Source organism: Triturus cristatus, chromosome 8, assembly GCF_964204655.1.
Source record: "Triturus cristatus chromosome 8, aTriCri1.1, whole genome shotgun sequence".
NCBI lineage: Eukaryota > Metazoa > Chordata > Amphibia > Caudata > Salamandridae > Triturus > Triturus cristatus.
Genome location: NC_140591.1, coordinates 737,402,320 through 737,420,573, shown reverse-complemented (window position 1 = coordinate 737,420,573; position 18,254 = coordinate 737,402,320). Strand labels below are relative to the sequence as shown.

Below are 18,254 nucleotides of genomic sequence, written 5' to 3'. Positions count from 1 at the left end.
TCAAATCCCGGACGAGCCCTTTTCTTGGTACTCTTTTCAAGTTGTTTTGAAGTTTGCGTTTCAAAACCAACATCAATTTTTTCTTTGCAGTAGTGGATAATTCTTTGCTAGAGTCTCATGCTTCAGCCCTGCCCAGTCTGAGCTAATACCAAACATCTGGTCTTGCATGGCATGTACGAGCGTTCAGCTAGGGATGTCGGGCAGGTTGCATGAAAGAAATCTAAAGCCAGAGGCCCATGGAATAGCCAGTTCGGAGCAGTTTCATTACAGAAAAATCAACTGTAGGTATCTGTTTCTGTAGTGTAGTGGTTATCAAGTTCGCCTCACACGTGAAAGGTCCCCGGTTCGAAACCGGGCAGAAACAGTTGTTATATTGTGTTGGCTACAATGTTGATAGGTGCCGTTTTGCCATGGAATTGTCCAAGCCCTGAAGATTATTTCATGCAATCTCGTTCCAAGAAAGGGAATTCTCTCAAAACACTAAAGTAATCGGCGTGTGGATGTATCTGTTGGTTCTCAGACCTTGCTTTCAAAAGAGCCCTGCAATCGGTTCACTGCTCACCTAGAACAAGCATTAACATGGAGAATTGTTGGCACCAACAGGAATCTTATTTTAGTGGAGTGTTTCTGGCTTTGAGTGCAGAGGCCCTCGGCTCAATTCCAAGATGATCCTTCTCAGGGTGATGATACAAATGCATTGTCACCTTTACGTTTAATGTCAGAATCATTTATTTCCAGTTGGTGGTGTAAGAATGTTTGCAACAGTATGGCGATTTTTCCTAGCCATGCATGAATGAAAGCATATCACTCGCCTTTAGGTGTTTTTCTAATACATTGATATTTGCATCTTCCTTCCTAGCCTGCATGTTTGACTATCTTACAGGCTGCATGTAATAAGTATCACATCAGGGCCCTTCTTCTACTCAATTCACAACTGTTCTATCACGACATAGATAAGAAAGCTGCATCTGCTTTTGTTGTGTAGTGGTAATCAGGTTTACCTGACGTGTGAAAGCCCCATGCTTTGAAAGTACACAGTAACAAAGAAACCGATGACTTTTATAAAAAGGTGTCATGTGTGTCTCTTACTTTGCACAAAAAGTGCCAGAGATGACTTCATTTGCAGGCACTTGAAAAGTAGGGATTCTCCAATAAATGGTAAATGGTTGAAACAAATCTGAAGAAATGCATGACATACCTGTGTGTGTGTGTGTATGCATGTATGTATATATAGGGAGAGAGAGAGCGTCAATATAAACAGACTTTATTTCAATCAAGCTGTCTTTTCTATCCTTCAGGAGCAGAATGTTCTGATCATCAGCGCTCCAGAATGTAGTGTTTTCTTGGCAAGCATCACATATTGTGATGTGTTAGCTAAAAGTTCCATATCCTAGAGACTGATATATTCCTCTGTACTTGTACCTTGGGGATTCATCAAAACCTGGCATCATAAGCAGCTTTCTACTGCCACAGACTGGACAGCGAAACAATTTAAAATATCCCAGAAAAAGAAAATAAGCATGCTTAATCAGAGCTTTCTGGACAGGAAGGACATTTGAGCAAGTGAGGAATAAGCACTGCTTTTGTTAATTTGCATAGGCAGAATAGAGACTTCTGGGAAAAGGCCGAAATTACAGTCACAGAAAATGGCTGCATCTATAGAGAACGCTAAGAAGTGTTGGCAGCTTTTCCTCTGACCCTGGCCACTTTTACAAGCAATCCTATGATAGTCAGCAGGACCCACCCTAAAAAGGAAGGGGCATCCACTTGGACCCTTTCCACCTTTTCTAAATCTCGCCTGATCGAGCACTGATTGAGCAGATAAGCACATGTAATTCTCATTTCAGAAAGGTATTGGTTAGTTTGCTGCTAGCAGCTCAGTTATGTTATGATGTTAGAGGCTATGCAAGGAATGCTTTAGTCCAGCGATATGCAGTTTTTATTGCGCCTTGCATTCAGCAGGAAGATCTTTAGCTTGAATCTGTGGCCTAGGTATTCACCTTGGTATTTCTTTTGGCACAAAGTGAAGGAGTATTTGAGAGAAAATGCACAATGTGTTTCTTATGCTGTTATGAACAACTTGTTACTCTTTCTCATTAAGCTTCAGCCACTGCAGAAATATATAAATAAGGGCTGACTTCCTGTAAGACGTGTCCAAAGCTGGGACGGAATAAAAGGAGACACTTGTAAATGATAGTGCTATCGTTTGAGAAAGGGTAAGTTGAGACTGACTTTCATGCGTATTCACAGACCAAGCATCATAAAGATACCAGCATGATCTTCATTGCGGGCTTAGAGCCGTTATTAGCTTTTGAGAGGTAAGAGGATTTTGAGGGCTCGTTGGTCTAGGGGTATGATTCTCGCTTTGGGTGCGAGAGGTCCTGGGTTCAAATCCCGGACGAGCCCTTTTCTTGGTACTCTTTTCAAGTTGTTTTGAAGTTTGCGTTTCAAAACCAACATCAATTTTTTCTTTGCAGTAGTGGATAATTCTTTGCTAGAGTCTCATGCTTCAGCCCTGCCCAGTCTGAGCTAATACCAAACATCTGGTCTTGCATGGCATGTACGAGCGTTCAGCTAGGGATGTCGGGCAGGTTGCATGAAAGAAATCTAAAGCCAGAGGCCCATGGAATAGCCAGTTCGGAGCAGTTTCATTACAGAAAAATCAACTGTAGGTATCTGTTTCTGTAGTGTAGTGGTTATCACGTTCGCCTCACACGCGAAAGGTCCCCGGTTCGAAACCGGGCAGAAACAGTTGTTATATTGTGTTGGCTACAATGTTGATAGGTGCCGTTTTGCCATGGAATTGTCCAAGCCCTGAAGATTATTTCATGCAATCTCGTTCCAAGAAAGGGAATTCTCTCAAAACACTAAAGTAATCGGCGTGTGGATGTATCTGTTGGTTCTCAGACCTTGCTTTCAAAAGAGCCCTGCAATCGGTTCACTGCTCACCTAGAACAAGCATTAACATGGAGAATTGTTGGCACCAACAGGAATCTTATTTTAGTGGAGTGTTTCTGGCTTTGAGTGCAGAGGCCCTCGGCTCAATTCCAAGATGATCCTTCTCAGGGTGATGATACAAATGCATTGTCACCTTTACGTTTAATGTCAGAATCATTTATTTCCAGTTGGTGGTGTAAGAATGTTTGCAACAGTATGGCGATTTTTCCTAGCCATGCATGAATGAAAGCATATCACTCGCCTTTAGGTGTTTTTCTAATACATTGATATTTGCATCTTCCTTCCTAGCCTGCATGTTTGACTATCTTACAGGCTGCATGTAATAAGTATCACATCAGGGCCCTTCTTCTACTCAATTCACAACTGTTCTATCACGACATAGATAAGAAAGCTGCATCTGCTTTTGTTGTGTAGTGGTAATCAGGTTTACCTGACGTGTGAAAGCCCCATGCTTTGAAAGTACACAGTAACAAAGAAACCGATGACTTTTATAAAAAGGTGTCATGTGTGTCTCTTACTTTGCACAAAAAGTGCCAGAGATGACTTCATTTGCAGTCACTTGAAAAGTAGGGATTCTCCAATAAATGGTAAATGGTTGAAACAAATCTGAAGAAATGCATGACATACCTGTGTGTGTGTGTGTATGCATGTATGTATATATAGGGAGAGAGAGAGCGTCAATATAAACAGACTTTATTTCAATCAAGCTGTCTTTTCTATCCTTCAGGAGCAGAATGTTCTGATCATCAGCGCTCCAGAATGTAGTGTTTTCTTGGCAAGCATCACATATTGTGATGTGTTAGCTAAAAGTTCCATATCCTAGAGACTGATATATTCCTCTGTACTTGTACCTTGGGGATTCATCAAAACCTGGCATCATAAGCAGCTTTCTACTGCCACAGACTGGACAGCGAAACAATTTAAAATATCCCAGAAAAAGAAAATAAGCATGCTTAATCAGAGCTTTCTGGACAGGAAGGACATTTGAGCAAGTGAGGAATAAGCACTGCTTTTGTTAATTTGCATAGGCAGAATAGAGACTTCTGGGAAAAGGCCGAAATTACAGTCACAGAAAATGGCTGCATCTATAGAGAACGCTAAGAAGTGTTGGCAGCTTTTCCTCTGACCCTGGCCACTTTTACAAGCAATCCTATGATAGTCAGCAGGACCCACCCTAAAAAGGAAGGGGCATCCACTTGGACCCTTTCCACCTTTTCTAAATCTCGCCTGATCGAGCACTGATTGAGCAGATAAGCACATGTAATTCTCATTTCAGAAAGGTATTGGTTAGCTTGCTGCTAGCAGCTCAGTTATGTTATGATGTTAGAGGCTATGCAAGGAATGCTTTAGTCCAGCGATATGCAGTTTTTATTGCGCCTTGCATTCAGCAGGAAGATCTTTAGCTTGAATCTGTGGCCTAGGTATTCACCTTGGTATTTCTTTTGGCACAAAGTGAAGGAGTATTTGAGAGAAAATGCACAATGTGTTTCTTATGCTGTTATGAACAACTTGTTACTCTTTCTCATTAAGCTTCAGCCACTGCAGAAATATATAAATAAGGGCTGACTTCCTGTAAGACGTGTCCAAAGCTGGGACGGAATAAAAGGAGACACTTGTAAATGATAGTGCTATCGTTTGAGAAAGGGTAAGTTGAGACTGACTTTCATGCGTATTCACAGACCAAGCATCATAAAGATACCAGCATGATCTTCATTGCGGGCTTAGAGCCGTTATTAGCTTTTGAGAGGTAAGAGGATTTTGAGGGCTCGTTGGTCTAGGGGTATGATTCTCGCTTTGGGTGCGAGAGGTCCTGGGTTCAAATCCCGGACGAGCCCTTTTCTTGGTACTCTTTTCAAGTTGTTTTGAAGTTTGCGTTTCAAAACCAACATCAATTTTTTCTTTGCAGTAGTGGATAATTCTTTGCTAGAGTCTCATGCTTCAGCCCTGCCCAGTCTGAGCTAATACCAAACATCTGGTCTTGCATGGCATGTACGAGCGTTCAGCTAGGGATGTCGGGCAGGTTGCATGAAAGAAATCTAAAGCCAGAGGCCCATGGAATAGCCAGTTCGGAGCAGTTTCATTACAGAAAAATGAACTGTAGGTATCTGTTTCTGTAGTGTAGTGGTTATCACGTTCGCCTCACACGCGAAAGGTCCCCGGTTCGAAACCGGGCAGAAACAGTTGTTATATTGTGTTGGCTACAATGTTGATAGGTGCCGTTTTGCCATGGAATTGTCCAAGCCCTGAAGATTATTTCATGCAATCTCGTTCCAAGAAAGGGAATTCTCTCAAAACACTAAAGTAATCGGCGTGTGGATGTATCTGTTGGTTCTCAGACCTTGCTTTCAAAAGAGCCCTGCAATCGGTTCACTGCTCACCTAGAACAAGCATTAACATGGAGAATTGTTGGCACCAACAGGAATCTTATTTTAGTGGAGTGTTTCTGGCTTTGAGTGCAGAGGCCCTCGGCTCAATTCCAAGATGATCCTTCTCAAGGTGATGATACAAATGCATTGTCACCTTTACGTTTAATGTCAGAATCATTTATTTCCAGTTGGTGGTGTAAGAATGTTTGCAACAGTATGGCGATTTTTCCTAGCCATGCATGAATGAAAGCATATCACTCGCCTTTAGGTGTTTTTCTAATACATTGATATTTGCATCTTCCTTCCTAGCCTGCATGTTTGACTATCTTACAGGCTGCATGTAATAAGTATCACATCAGGGCCCTTCTTCTACTCAATTCACAACTGTTCTATCACGACATAGATAAGAAAGCTGCATCTGCTTTTGTTGTGTAGTGGTAATCAGGTTTACCTGACGTGTGAAAGCCCCATGCTTTGAAAGTACACAGTAACAAAGAAACCGATGACTTTTATAAAAAGGTGTCATGTGCGTCTCTTACTTTGCACAAAAAGTGCCAGAGATGACTTCATTTGCAGTCACTTGAAAAGTAGGGATTCTCCAATAAATGGTAAATGGTTGAAACAAATCTGAAGAAATGCATGACATACCTGTGTGTGTGTGTGTACGCATGTATGTATATATAGGGAGAGAGAGAGCGTCAATATAAACAGACTTTATTTCAATCAAGCTGTCTTTTCTATCCTTCAGGAGCAGAATGTTCTGATCATCAGCGCTCCATAATGTAGTGTTTTCTTGGCAAGCATCACATATTGTGATGTGTTAGCTAAAAGTTCCATATCCTAGAGACTGATATATTCCTCTGTACTTGTACCTTGGGGATTCATCAAAACCTGGCATCATAAGCAGCTTTCTACTGCCACAGACTGGACAGCGAAACAATTTAAAATATCCCAGAAAAAGAAAATAAGCATGCTTAATCAGAGCTTTCTGGACAGGAAGGACCTTTGAGCAAGTGAGGAATAAGCACTGCTTTTGTTAATTTGCATAGGCAGAATAGAGACTTCTGGGAAAAGGCCGAAATTACAGTCACAGAAAATGGCTGCATCTATAGAGAACGCTAAGAAGTGTTGGCAGCTTTTCCTCTGACCCTGACCACTTTTACAAGCAATCCTATGATAGTCAGCAGGACCCACCCTAAAAAGGAAGGGGCATCCACTTGGACCCTTTCCACCTTTTCTAAATCTCGCCTGATTGAGCACTGATTGAGCAGATAAGCACATGTCATTCTCATTTCAGAAAGGTATTGGTTAGCTTGCTGCTAGCAGCTCAGTTATGTTATGATGTTAGAGGCTATGCAAGGAATGCTTTAGTCCAGCGATATGCAGTTTTTATTGCGCCTTGCCTTCACCAGGAAGATCTTTAGCTTGAATCTGTGGCCTAGGTATTCACCTTGGTATTTCTTTTGGCACAAAGTGAAGGAGTATTTGAGAGAAAATGCACAATGTGTTTCTTATGTTGTTATGAACAACTTGTTACTCTTTCTCATTAAGCTTCAGCCACTGCAGAAATATATAAATAAGGGCTGACTTCCTGTAAGACGTGTCCAAAGCTGGGACGGAATAAAAGGAGACACTTGTAAATGATAGTGCTATCGTTTGAGAAAGGGTAAGTTGAGACTGACTTTCATGCGTATTCACAGACCAAGCATCATAAAGATACCAGCATGATCTTCATTGCGGGCTTAGAGCCGGTATTAGCTTTTGAGAGGTAAGAGGATTTTGAGGGCTCGTTGGTCTAGGGGTATGATTCTCGCTTTGGGTGCGAGAGGTCCCGGGTTCAAATCCCGGACGAGCCCTTTTCTTGGTACTCTTTTCAAGTTGGTTTGAAGTTTGCGTTTCAAAACCAACATCAATTTTTTCTTTGCAGTAGTGGATAATTCTTTGCTAGAGTCTCATGCTTCAGCCCTGCCCAGTCTGAGCTAATACCAAACATCTGGTCTTGCATGGCATGTACGAGCGTTCAGCTAGGGATGTCGGGCAGGTTGCATGAAAGAAATCTAAAGCCAGAGGCCCATGGAATAGCCAGTTCGGAGCAGTTTCATTACAGAAAAATCAACTGCAGGTATCTGTTTCTGTAGTGTAGTGGTTATCAAGTTCGCCTCACACGCGAAAGGTCCCCGGTTCGAAACCGGGCTGAAACAGTTGTTATATTGTGTTGGCTACAATGTTGATAGGTGCCGTTTTGCCATGGAATTGTCCAAGCCCTGAAGATTATTTCATACAATCTCGTTCCAAGAAAGGGAATTCTCTCAAAACACTAAAGTAATCGGCGTGTGGATGTATCTGTTGGTTCTCAGACCTTGCTTTCAAAAGAGCCCTGCAATCGGTTCACTGCTCACCTAGAACAAGCATTAACATGGAGAATTGTTGGCACCAACAGGAATCTTATTTTAGTGGAGTGTTTCTGGCTTTGAGTGCAGAGGCCCTCGGCTCAATTCCAAGATGATCCTTCTCAAGGTGATGATACAAATGCATTCTCACCTTTACGTTTAATGTCAGAATCATTTATTTCCAGTTGGTGGTGTAAGAATGTTTGCAACAGTATGGCGATTTTTCCTAGCCATGCATGAATGAAAGCATATCACTCGCCTTTAGGTGTTTTTCTAATACATTGATATTTGCATCTTCCTTCCTAGCCTGCATGTTTGACTATCTTACAGGCTGCATGTAATAAGTATCACATCAGGGCCCTTCTTCTACTCAATTCACAACTGTTCTATCACGACATAGATAAGAAAGCTGCATCTGCTTTTGTTGTGTAGTGGTAATCAGGTTTACCTGACGTGTGAAAGCCCCATGCTTTGAAAGTACACAGTAACAAAGAAACCGATGACTTTTATAATAAGGTGTCATGTGTGTCTCTTACTTTGCACAAAAAGTGCCAGAGATGACTTCATTTGCAGTCACTTGAAAAGTAGGGATTCTCCAATAAATGGTAAATGGTTGAAACAAATCTGAAGAAATGCATGACATACCTGTGTGTGTGTGTGTATGCATGTATGTATATATAGGGAGAGAGAGAGCGTCAATATAAACAGACTTTATTTCAATCAAGCTGTCTTTTCTATCCTTCAGGAGCAGAATGTTCTGATCATCAGCGCTCCAGAATGTAGTGTTTTCTTGGCAAGCATCACATATTGTGATGTGTTAGCTAAAAGTTCCATATCCTAGAGACTGATATATTCCTCTGTACTTGTACCTTGGGGATTCATCAAAACCTGGCATCATAAGCAGCTTTCTACTGCCACAGACTGGACAGCGAAACAATTTAAAATATCCCAGAAAAAGAAAATAAGCATGCTTAATCAGAGCTTTCTGGACAGGAAGGACCTTTGAGCAAGTGAGGAATAAGCACTGCTTTTGTTAATTTGCATAGGCAGAATAGAGACTTCTGGGAAAAGGCCGAAATTACAGTCACAGAAAATGGCTGCATCTATAGAGAACGCTAAGAAGTGTTGGCAGCTTTTCCTCTGACCCTGGCCACTTTTACAAGCAATCCTATGATAGTCAGCAGGACCCACCCTAAAAAGGAAGGGGCATCCACTTGGACCCTTTCCACCTTTTCTAAATCTCGCCTGATCGAGCCCTGATCGAGCCGATAAGCACATGTCATTCTCATTTCAGAAAGGTATTGGTTAGCTTGCTGCTAGCAGCTCAGTTATGTTATGATGTTAGAGGCTATGCAAGGAATGCTTTAGTCCAGCGATATGCAGTTTTTATTGCGCCTTGCATTCAGCAGGAAGATCTTTAGCTTGAATCTGTGGCCTAGGTATTCACCTTGGTATTTTTTTTGGCACAAAGTGAAGGAGTATTTGAGAGAAAATGCACAATGTGTTTCTTATGTTGTTATGAACAACTTGTTACTCTTTCTCATTAAGCTTCAGCCACTGCAGAAATATATAAATAAGGGCTGACTTCCTGTAAGACGTGTCCAAAGCTGGGACGGAATAAAAGGAGACACTTGTAAATGATAGTGCTATCGTTTGAGAAAGGGTAAGTTGAGACTGACTTTCATGCGTATTCACAGACCAAGCATCATAAAGATACCAGCATGATCTTCATTGCGGGCTTAGAGCCGGTATTAGCTTTTGAGAGGTAAGAGGATTTTGAGGGCTCGTTGGTCTAGGGGTATGATTCTCGCTTTGGGTGCGAGAGGTCCCAGGTTCAAATCCCGGACGAGCCCTTTTCTTGGTACTCTTTTCAAGTTGTTTTGAAGTTTGCGTTTCAAAACCAACATCAATTTTTTCTTTGCAGTAGTGGATAATTCTTTGCTAGAGTCTCATGCTTCAGCCCTGCCCAGTCTGAGCTAATACCAAACATCTGGTCTTGCATGGCATGTACGAGCGTTCAGCTAGGGATGTCGGGCAGGTTGCATGAAAGAAATCTAAAGCCAGAGGCCCATGGAATAGCCAGTTCGGAGCAGTTTCATTACAGAAAAATCAACTGTAGGTATCTGTTTCTGTAGTGTAGTGGTTATCACGTTCGCCTCACACGCGAAAGGTCCCCGGTTCGAAACCGGGCAGAAACAGTTGTTATATTGTGTTGGCTACAATGTTGATAGGTGCCGTTTTGCCATGGAATTGTCCAAGCCCTGAAGATTATTTCATGCAATCTCGTTCCAAGAAAGGGAATTCTCTCAAAACACTAAAGTAATCGGCGTGTGGATGTATCTGTTGGTTCTCAGACCTTGCTTTCAAAAGAGCCCTGCAATCGGTTCACTGCTCACCTAGAACAAGCATTAACATGGAGAATTGTTGGCACCAACAGGAATCTTATTTTAGTGGAGTGTTTCTGGCTTTGAGTGCAGAGGCCCTCGGCTCAATTCCAAGATGATCCTTCTCAGGGTGATGATACAAATGCATTGTCACCTTTACGTTTAATGTCAGAATCATTTATTTCCAGTTGGTGGTGTAAGAATGTTTGCAACAGTATGGCGATTTTTCCTAGCCATGCATGAATGAAAGCATATCACACGCCTTTAGGTGTTTTTCTAATACATTGATATTTGCATCTTCCTTCCTAGCCTGCATGTTTGACTATCTTACAGGCTGCATGTAATAAGTATCACATCAGGGCCCTTCTTCTACTCAATTCACAACTGTTCTATCACGACATAGATAAGAAAGCTGCATCTGCTTTTGTTGTGTAGTGGTAATCAGGTTTACCTGACGTGTGAAAGCCCCATGCTTTGAAAGTACACAGTAACAAAGAAACCGATGACTTTTATAAAAAGGTGTCATGTGTGTCTCTTACTTTGCACAAAAAGTGCCAGAGATGACTTCATTTGCAGTCACTTGAAAAGTAGGGATTCTCCAATAAATGGTAAATGGTTGAAACAAATCTGAAGAAATGCATGACATACCTGTGTGTGTGTGTGTATGCATGTATGTATATATAGGGAGAGAGAGAGCGTCAATATAAACAGACTTTATTTCAATCAAGCTGTCTTTTCTATCCTTCAGGAGCAGAATGTTCTGATCATCAGCGCTCCAGAATGTAGTGTTTTCTTGGCAAGCATCACATATTGTGATGTGTTAGCTAAAAGTTCCATATCCTAGAGACTGATATATTCCTCTGTACTTGTACCTTGGGGATTCATCAAAACCTGGCATCATAAGCAGCTTTCTACTGCCACAGACTGGACAGCGAAACAATTTAAAATATCCCAGAAAAAGAAAATAAGCATGCTTAATCAGAGCTTTCTGGACAGGAAGGACATTTGAGCAAGTGAGGAATAAGCACTGCTTTTGTTAATTTGCATAGGCAGAATAGAGACTTCTGGGAAAAGGCCGAAATTACAGTCACAGAAAATGGCTGCATCTATAGAGAATGCTAAGAAGTGTTGGCAGCTTTTCCTCTGACCCTGGCCACTTTTACAAGCAATCCTATGATAGTCAGCAGGACCCACCCTAAAAAGGAAGGGGCATCCACTTGGACCCTTTCCACCTTTTCTAAATCTCGCCTGATCGAGCCTGATTGAGCACTGATTGAGCAGATAAGCACATGTCATTCTCATTTCAGAAAGGTATTGGTTAGCTTGCTGCTAGCAGCTCAGTTATGTTATGATGTTAGAGGCTATGCAAGGAATGCTTTAGTCCAGCGATATGCAGTTTTTATTGCGCCTTGCATTCAGCAGGAAGATCTTTAGCTTGAATCTGTGGCCTAGGTATTCACCTTGGTATTTCTTTTGGCACAAAGTGAAGGAGTATTTGAGAGAAAATGCACAATGTGTTTCTTATGTTGTTATGAACAACTTGTTACTCTTTCTCATTAAGCTTCAGCCACTGAAGAAATATATAAATAAGGGCTGACTTCCTGTAAGACGTGTCCAAAGCTGGGACGGAATAAAAGGAGACACTTGTAAATGATAGTGCTATCGTTTGAGAAAGGGTAAGTTGAGACTGACTTTCATGCGTATTCACAGACCAAGCATCATAAAGATACCAGCATGATCTTCATTGCGGGCTTAGAGCCGGTATTAGCTTTTGAGAGGTAAGAGGATTTTGAGGGCTCGTTGGTCTAGGGGTTTGATTCTCGCTTTGGGTGCGAGAGGTTCCAGGTTCAAATCCCGGACGAGCCCTTTTCTTGGTACTCTTTTCAAGTTGTTTTGAAGTTTGCGTTTCAAAACCAACATCAATTTTTTCTTTGCAGTAGTGGATAATTCTTTGCTAGAGTCTCATGCTTCAGCCCTGCCCAGTCTGAGCTAATACCAAACATCTGGTCTTGCATGGCATGTACGAGCGTTCAGCTAGGGATGTCGGGCAGGTTGCATGAAAGAAATCTAAAGCCAGAGGCCCATGGAATAGCCAGTTCGGAGCAGTTTCATTACAGAAAAATCAACTGTAGGTATCTGTTTCTGTAGTGTAGTGGTTATCAAGTTCGCCTCACACGTGAAAGGTCCCCGGTTCGAAACCGGGCAGAAACAGTTGTTATATTGTGTTGGCTACAATGTTGATAGGTGCCGTTTTGCCATGGAATTGTCCAAGCCCTGAAGATTATTTCATGCAATCTCGTTCCAAGAAAGGGAATTCTCTCAAAACACTAAAGTAATCGGCGTGTGGATGTATCTGTTGGTTCTCAGACCTTGCTTTCAAAAGAGCCCTGCAATCGGTTCACTGCTCACCTAGAACAAGCATTAACATGGAGAATTGTTGGCACCAACAGGAATCTTATTTTAGTGGAGTGTTTCTGGCTTTGAGTGCAGAGGCCCTCGGCTCAATTCCAAGATGATCCTTCTCAGGGTGATGATACAAATGCATTGTCACCTTTACGTTTAATGTCAGAATCATTTATTTCCAGTTGGTGGTGTAAGAATGTTTGCAACAGTATGGCGATTTTTCCTAGCCATGCATGAATGAAAGCATATCACTCGCCTTTAGGTGTTTTTCTAATACATTGATATTTGCATCTTCCTTCCTAGCCTGCATGTTTGACTATCTTACAGGCTGCATGTAATAAGTATCACATCAGGGCCCTTCTTCTACTCAATTCACAACTGTTCTATCACGACATAGATAAGAAAGCTGCATCTGCTTTTGTTGTGTAGTGGTAATCAGGTTTACCTGACGTGTGAAAGCCCCATGCTTTGAAAGTACACAGTAACAAAGAAACCGATGACTTTTATAAAAAGGTGTCATGTGTGTCTCTTACTTTGCACAAAAAGTGCCAGAGATGACTTCATTTGCAGTCACTTGAAAAGTAGGGATTCTCCAATAAATGGTAAATGGTTGAAACAAATCTGAAGAAATGCATGACATACCTGTGTGTGTGTGTGTATGCATGTATGTATATATAGGGAGAGAGAGAGCGTCAATATAAACAGACTTTATTTCAATCAAGCTGTCTTTTCTATCCTTCAGGAGCAGAATGTTCTGATCATCAGCGCTCCAGAATGTAGTGTTTTCTTGGCAAGCATCACATATTGTGATGTGTTAGCTAAAAGTTCCATATCCTAGAGACTGATATATTCCTCTGTACTTGTACCTTGGGGATTCATCAAAACCTGGCATCATAAGCAGCTTTCTACTGCCACAGACTGGACAGCGAAACAATTTAAAATATCCCAGAAAAAGAAAATAAGCATGCTTAATCAGAGCTTTCTGGACAGGAAGGACATTTGAGCAAGTGAGGAATAAGCACTGCTTTTGTTAATTTGCATAGGCAGAATAGAGACTTCTGGGAAAAGGCCGAAATTACAGTCACAGAAAATGGCTGCATCTATAGAGAACGCTAAGAAGTGTTGGCAGCTTTTCCTCTGACCCTGGCCACTTTTACAAGCAATCCTATGATAGTCAGCAGGACCCACCCTAAAAAGGAAGGGGCATCCACTTGGACCCTTTCCACCTTTTCTAAATCTCGCCTGATCGAGCACTGATTGAGCAGATAAGCACATGTAATTCTCATTTCAGAAAGGTATTGGTTAGTTTGCTGCTAGCAGCTCAGTTATGTTATGATGTTAGAGGCTATGCAAGGAATGCTTTAGTCCAGCGATATGCAGTTTTTATTGCGCCTTGCATTCAGCAGGAAGATCTTTAGCTTGAATCTGTGGCCTAGGTATTCACCTTGGTATTTCTTTTGGCACAAAGTGAAGGAGTATTTGAGAGAAAATGCACAATGTGTTTCTTATGCTGTTATGAACAACTTGTTACTCTTTCTCATTAAGCTTCAGCCACTGCAGAAATATATAAATAAGGGCTGACTTCCTGTAAGACGTGTCCAAAGCTGGGACGGAATAAAAGGAGACACTTGTAAATGATAGTGCTATCGTTTGAGAAAGGGTAAGTTGAGACTGACTTTCATGCGTATTCACAGACCAAGCATCATAAAGATACCAGCATGATCTTCATTGCGGGCTTAGAGCCGTTATTAGCTTTTGAGAGGTAAGAGGATTTTGAGGGCTCGTTGGTCTAGGGGTATGATTCTCGCTTTGGGTGCGAGAGGTCCTGGGTTCAAATCCCGGACGAGCCCTTTTCTTGGTACTCTTTTCAAGTTGTTTTGAAGTTTGCGTTTCAAAACCAACATCAATTTTTTCTTTGCAGTAGTGGATAATTCTTTGCTAGAGTCTCATGCTTCAGCCCTGCCCAGTCTGAGCTAATACCAAACATCTGGTCTTGCATGGCATGTACGAGCGTTCAGCTAGGGATGTCGGGCAGGTTGCATGAAAGAAATCTAAAGCCAGAGGCCCATGGAATAGCCAGTTCGGAGCAGTTTCATTACAGAAAAATCAACTGTAGGTATCTGTTTCTGTAGTGTAGTGGTTATCACGTTCGCCTCACACGCGAAAGGTCCCCGGTTCGAAACCGGGCAGAAACAGTTGTTATATTGTGTTGGCTACAATGTTGATAGGTGCCGTTTTGCCATGGAATTGTCCAAGCCCTGAAGATTATTTCATGCAATCTCGTTCCAAGAAAGGGAATTCTCTCAAAACACTAAAGTAATCGGCGTGTGGATGTATCTGTTGGTTCTCAGACCTTGCTTTCAAAAGAGCCCTGCAATCGGTTCACTGCTCACCTAGAACAAGCATTAACATGGAGAATTGTTGGCACCAACAGGAATCTTATTTTAGTGGAGTGTTTCTGGCTTTGAGTGCAGAGGCCCTCGGCTCAATTCCAAGATGATCCTTTTCAGGGTGATGATACAAATGCATTGTCACCTTTACGTTTAATGTCAGAATCATTTATTTCCAGTTGGTGGTGTAAGAATGTTTGCAACAGTATGGCGATTTTTCCTAGCCATGCATGAATGAAAGCATATCACTCGCCTTTAGGTGTTTTTCTAATACATTGATATTTGCATCTTCCTTCCTAGCCTGCATGTTTGACTATCTTACAGGCTGCATGTAATAAGTATCACATCAGGGCCCTTCTTCTACTCAATTCACAACTGTTCTATCACGACATAGATAAGAAAGCTGCATCTGCTTTTGTTGTGTAGTGGTAATCAGGTTTACCTGACGTGTGAAAGCCCCATGCTTTGAAAGTACACAGTAACAAAGAAACCGATGACTTTTATAAAAAGGTGTCATGTGTGTCTCTTACTTTGCACAAAAAGTGCCAGAGATGACTTCATTTGCAGTCACTTGAAAAGTAGGGATTCTCCAATAAATGGTAAATGGTTGAAACAAATCTGAAGAAATGCATGACATACCTGTGTGTGTGTGTGTATGCATGTATGTATATATAGGGAGAGAGAGAGCGTCAATATAAACAGACTTTATTTCAATCAAGCTGTCTTTTCTATCCTTCAGGAGCAGAATGTTCTGATCATCAGCGCTCCAGAATGTAGTGTTTTCTTGGCAAGCATCACATATTGTGATGTGTTAGCTAAAAGTTCCATATCCTAGAGACTGATATATTCCTCTGTACTTGTACCTTGGGGATTCATCAAAACCTGGCATCATAAGCAGCTTTCTACTGCCACAGACTGGACAGCGAAACAATTTAAAATATCCCAGAAAAAGAAAATAAGCATGCTTAATCAGAGCTTTCTGGACAGGAAGGACATTTGAGCAAGTGAGGAATAAGCACTGCTTTTGTTAATTTGCATAGGCAGAATAGAGACTTCTGGGAAAAGGCCGAAATTACAGTCACAGAAAATGGCTGCATCTATAGAGAACGCTAAGAAGTGTTGGCAGCTTTTCCTCTGACCCTGGCCACTTTTACAAGCAATCCTATGATAGTCAGCAGGACCCACCCTAAAAAGGAAGGGGCATCCACTTGGACCCTTTCCACCTTTTCTAAATCTCGCCTGATCGAGCACTGATTGAGCAGATAAGCACATGTAATTCTCATTTCAGAAAGGTATTGGTTAGCTTGCTGCTAGCAGCTCAGTTATGTTATGATGTTAGAGGCTATGCAAGGAATGCTTTAGTCCAGCGATATGCAGTTTTTATTGCGCCTTGCATTCAGCAGGAAGATCTTTAGCTTGAATCTGTGGCCTAGGTATTCACCTTGGTATTTCTTTTGGCACAAAGTGAAGGAGTATTTGAGAGAAAATGCACAATGTGTTTCTTATGCTGTTATGAACAACTTGTTACTCTTTCTCATTAAGCTTCAGCCACTGCAGAAATATATAAATAAGGGCTGACTTCCTGTAAGACGTGTCCAAAGCTGGGACGGAATAAAAGGAGACACTTGTAAATGATAGTGCTATCGTTTGAGAAAGGGTAAGTTGAGACTGACTTTCATGCGTATTCACAGACCAAGCATCATAAAGATACCAGCATGATCTTCATTGCGGGCTTAGAGCCGTTATTAGCTTTTGAGAGGTAAGAGGATTTTGAGGGCTCGTTGGTCTAGGGGTATGATTCTCGCTTTGGGTGCGAGAGGTCCTGGGTTCAAATCCCGGACGAGCCCTTTTCTTGGTACTCTTTTCAAGTTGTTTTGAAGTTTGCGTTTCAAAACCAACATCAATTTTTTCTTTGCAGTAGTGGATAATTCTTTGCTAGAGTCTCATGCTTCAGCCCTGCCCAGTCTGAGCTAATACCAAACATCTGGTCTTGCATGGCATGTACGAGCGTTCAGCTAGGGATGTCGGGCAGGTTGCATGAAAGAAATCTAAAGCCAGAGGCCCATGGAATAGCCAGTTCGGAGCAGTTTCATTACAGAAAAATCAACTGTAGGTATCTGTTTCTGTAGTGTAGTGGTTATCACGTTCGCCTCACACGCGAAAGGTCCCCGGTTCGAAACCGGGCAGAAACAGTTGTTATATTGTGTTGGCTACAATGTTGATAGGTGCCGTTTTGCCATGGAATTGTCCAAGCCCTGAAGATTATTTCATGCAATCTCGTTCCAAGAAAGGGAATTCTCTCAAAACACTAAAGTAATCGGCGTGTGGATGTATCTGTTGGTTCTCAGACCTTGCTTTCAAAAGAGCCCTGCAATCGGTTCACTGCTCACCTAGAACAAGCATTAACATGGAGAATTGTTGGCACCAACAGGAATCTTATTTTAGTGGAGTGTTTCTGGCTTTGAGTGCAGAGGCCCTCGGCTCAATTCCAAGATGATCCTTCTCAAGGTGATGATACAAATGCATTGTCACCTTTACGTTTAATGTCAGAATCATTTATTTCCAGTTGGTGGTGTAAGAATGTTTGCAACAGTATGGCGATTTTTCCTAGCCATGCATGAATGAAAGCATATCACTCGCCTTTAGGTGTTTTTCTAATACATTGATATTTGCATCTTCCTTCCTAGCCTGCATGTTTGACTATCTTACAGGCTGCATGTAATAAGTATCACATCAGGGCCCTTCTTCTACTCAATTCACAACTGTTCTATCACGACATAGATAAGAAAGCTGCATCTGCTTTTGTTGTGTAGTGGTAATCAGGTTTACCTGACGTGTGAAAGCCCCATGCTTTGAAAGTACACAGTAACAAAGAAACCGATGACTTTTATAAAAAGGTGTCATGTGCGTCTCTTACTTTGCACAAAAAGTGCCAGAGATGACTTCATTTGCAGTCACTTGAAAAGTAGGGATTCTCCAATAAATGGTAAATGGTTGAAACAAATCTGAAGAAATGCATGACATACCTGTGTGTGTGTGTGTACGCATGTATGTATATATAGGGAGAGAGAGAGCGTCAATATAAACAGACTTTATTTCAATCAAGCTGTCTTTTCTATCCTTCAGGAGCAGAATGTTCTGATCATCAGCGCTCCATAATGTAGTGTTTTCTTGGCAAGCATCACATATTGTGATGTGTTAGCTAAAAGTTCCATATCCTAGAGACTGATATATTCCTCTGTACTTGTACCTTGGGGATTCATCAAAACCTGGCATCATAAGCAGCTTTCTACTGCCACAGACTGGACAGCGAAACAATTTAAAATATCCCAGAAAAAGAAAATAAGCATGCTTAATCAGAGC

General features: G+C 41.7%; 6 non-coding genes across 6 annotated transcripts; all 6 read left to right on the top strand.

Moving 5' to 3' along the window:
• Nucleotides 1-2,678: 2,678 nt before the first annotated feature.
• Nucleotides 2,679-2,751, top strand: TRNAV-CAC (transfer RNA valine (anticodon CAC)). Its single transcript has one exon. It is a non-coding gene; the product is annotated as a tRNA-Val (tRNA).
• Nucleotides 2,752-5,065: 2,314 nt separating this feature from the next.
• On the top strand, nt 5,066-5,138 carry TRNAV-CAC (transfer RNA valine (anticodon CAC)). The gene has a single exon. It is a non-coding gene; the product is annotated as a tRNA-Val (tRNA).
• A 1,970-nt stretch (nt 5,139-7,108) lies between these two features.
• TRNAP-UGG (transfer RNA proline (anticodon UGG)) lies at nt 7,109-7,180 on the top strand. The gene has a single exon. It is a non-coding gene; the product is annotated as a tRNA-Pro (tRNA).
• A 2,659-nt stretch (nt 7,181-9,839) lies between these two features.
• Nucleotides 9,840-9,912, top strand: TRNAV-CAC (transfer RNA valine (anticodon CAC)). The gene has a single exon. It is a non-coding gene; the product is annotated as a tRNA-Val (tRNA).
• A 4,711-nt stretch (nt 9,913-14,623) lies between these two features.
• On the top strand, nt 14,624-14,696 carry TRNAV-CAC (transfer RNA valine (anticodon CAC)). Its single transcript has one exon. It is a non-coding gene; the product is annotated as a tRNA-Val (tRNA).
• Nucleotides 14,697-17,010: 2,314 nt separating this feature from the next.
• On the top strand, nt 17,011-17,083 carry TRNAV-CAC (transfer RNA valine (anticodon CAC)). The gene has a single exon. It is a non-coding gene; the product is annotated as a tRNA-Val (tRNA).
• The last annotated feature ends 1,171 nt before the right edge of the window (nt 17,084-18,254 follow it).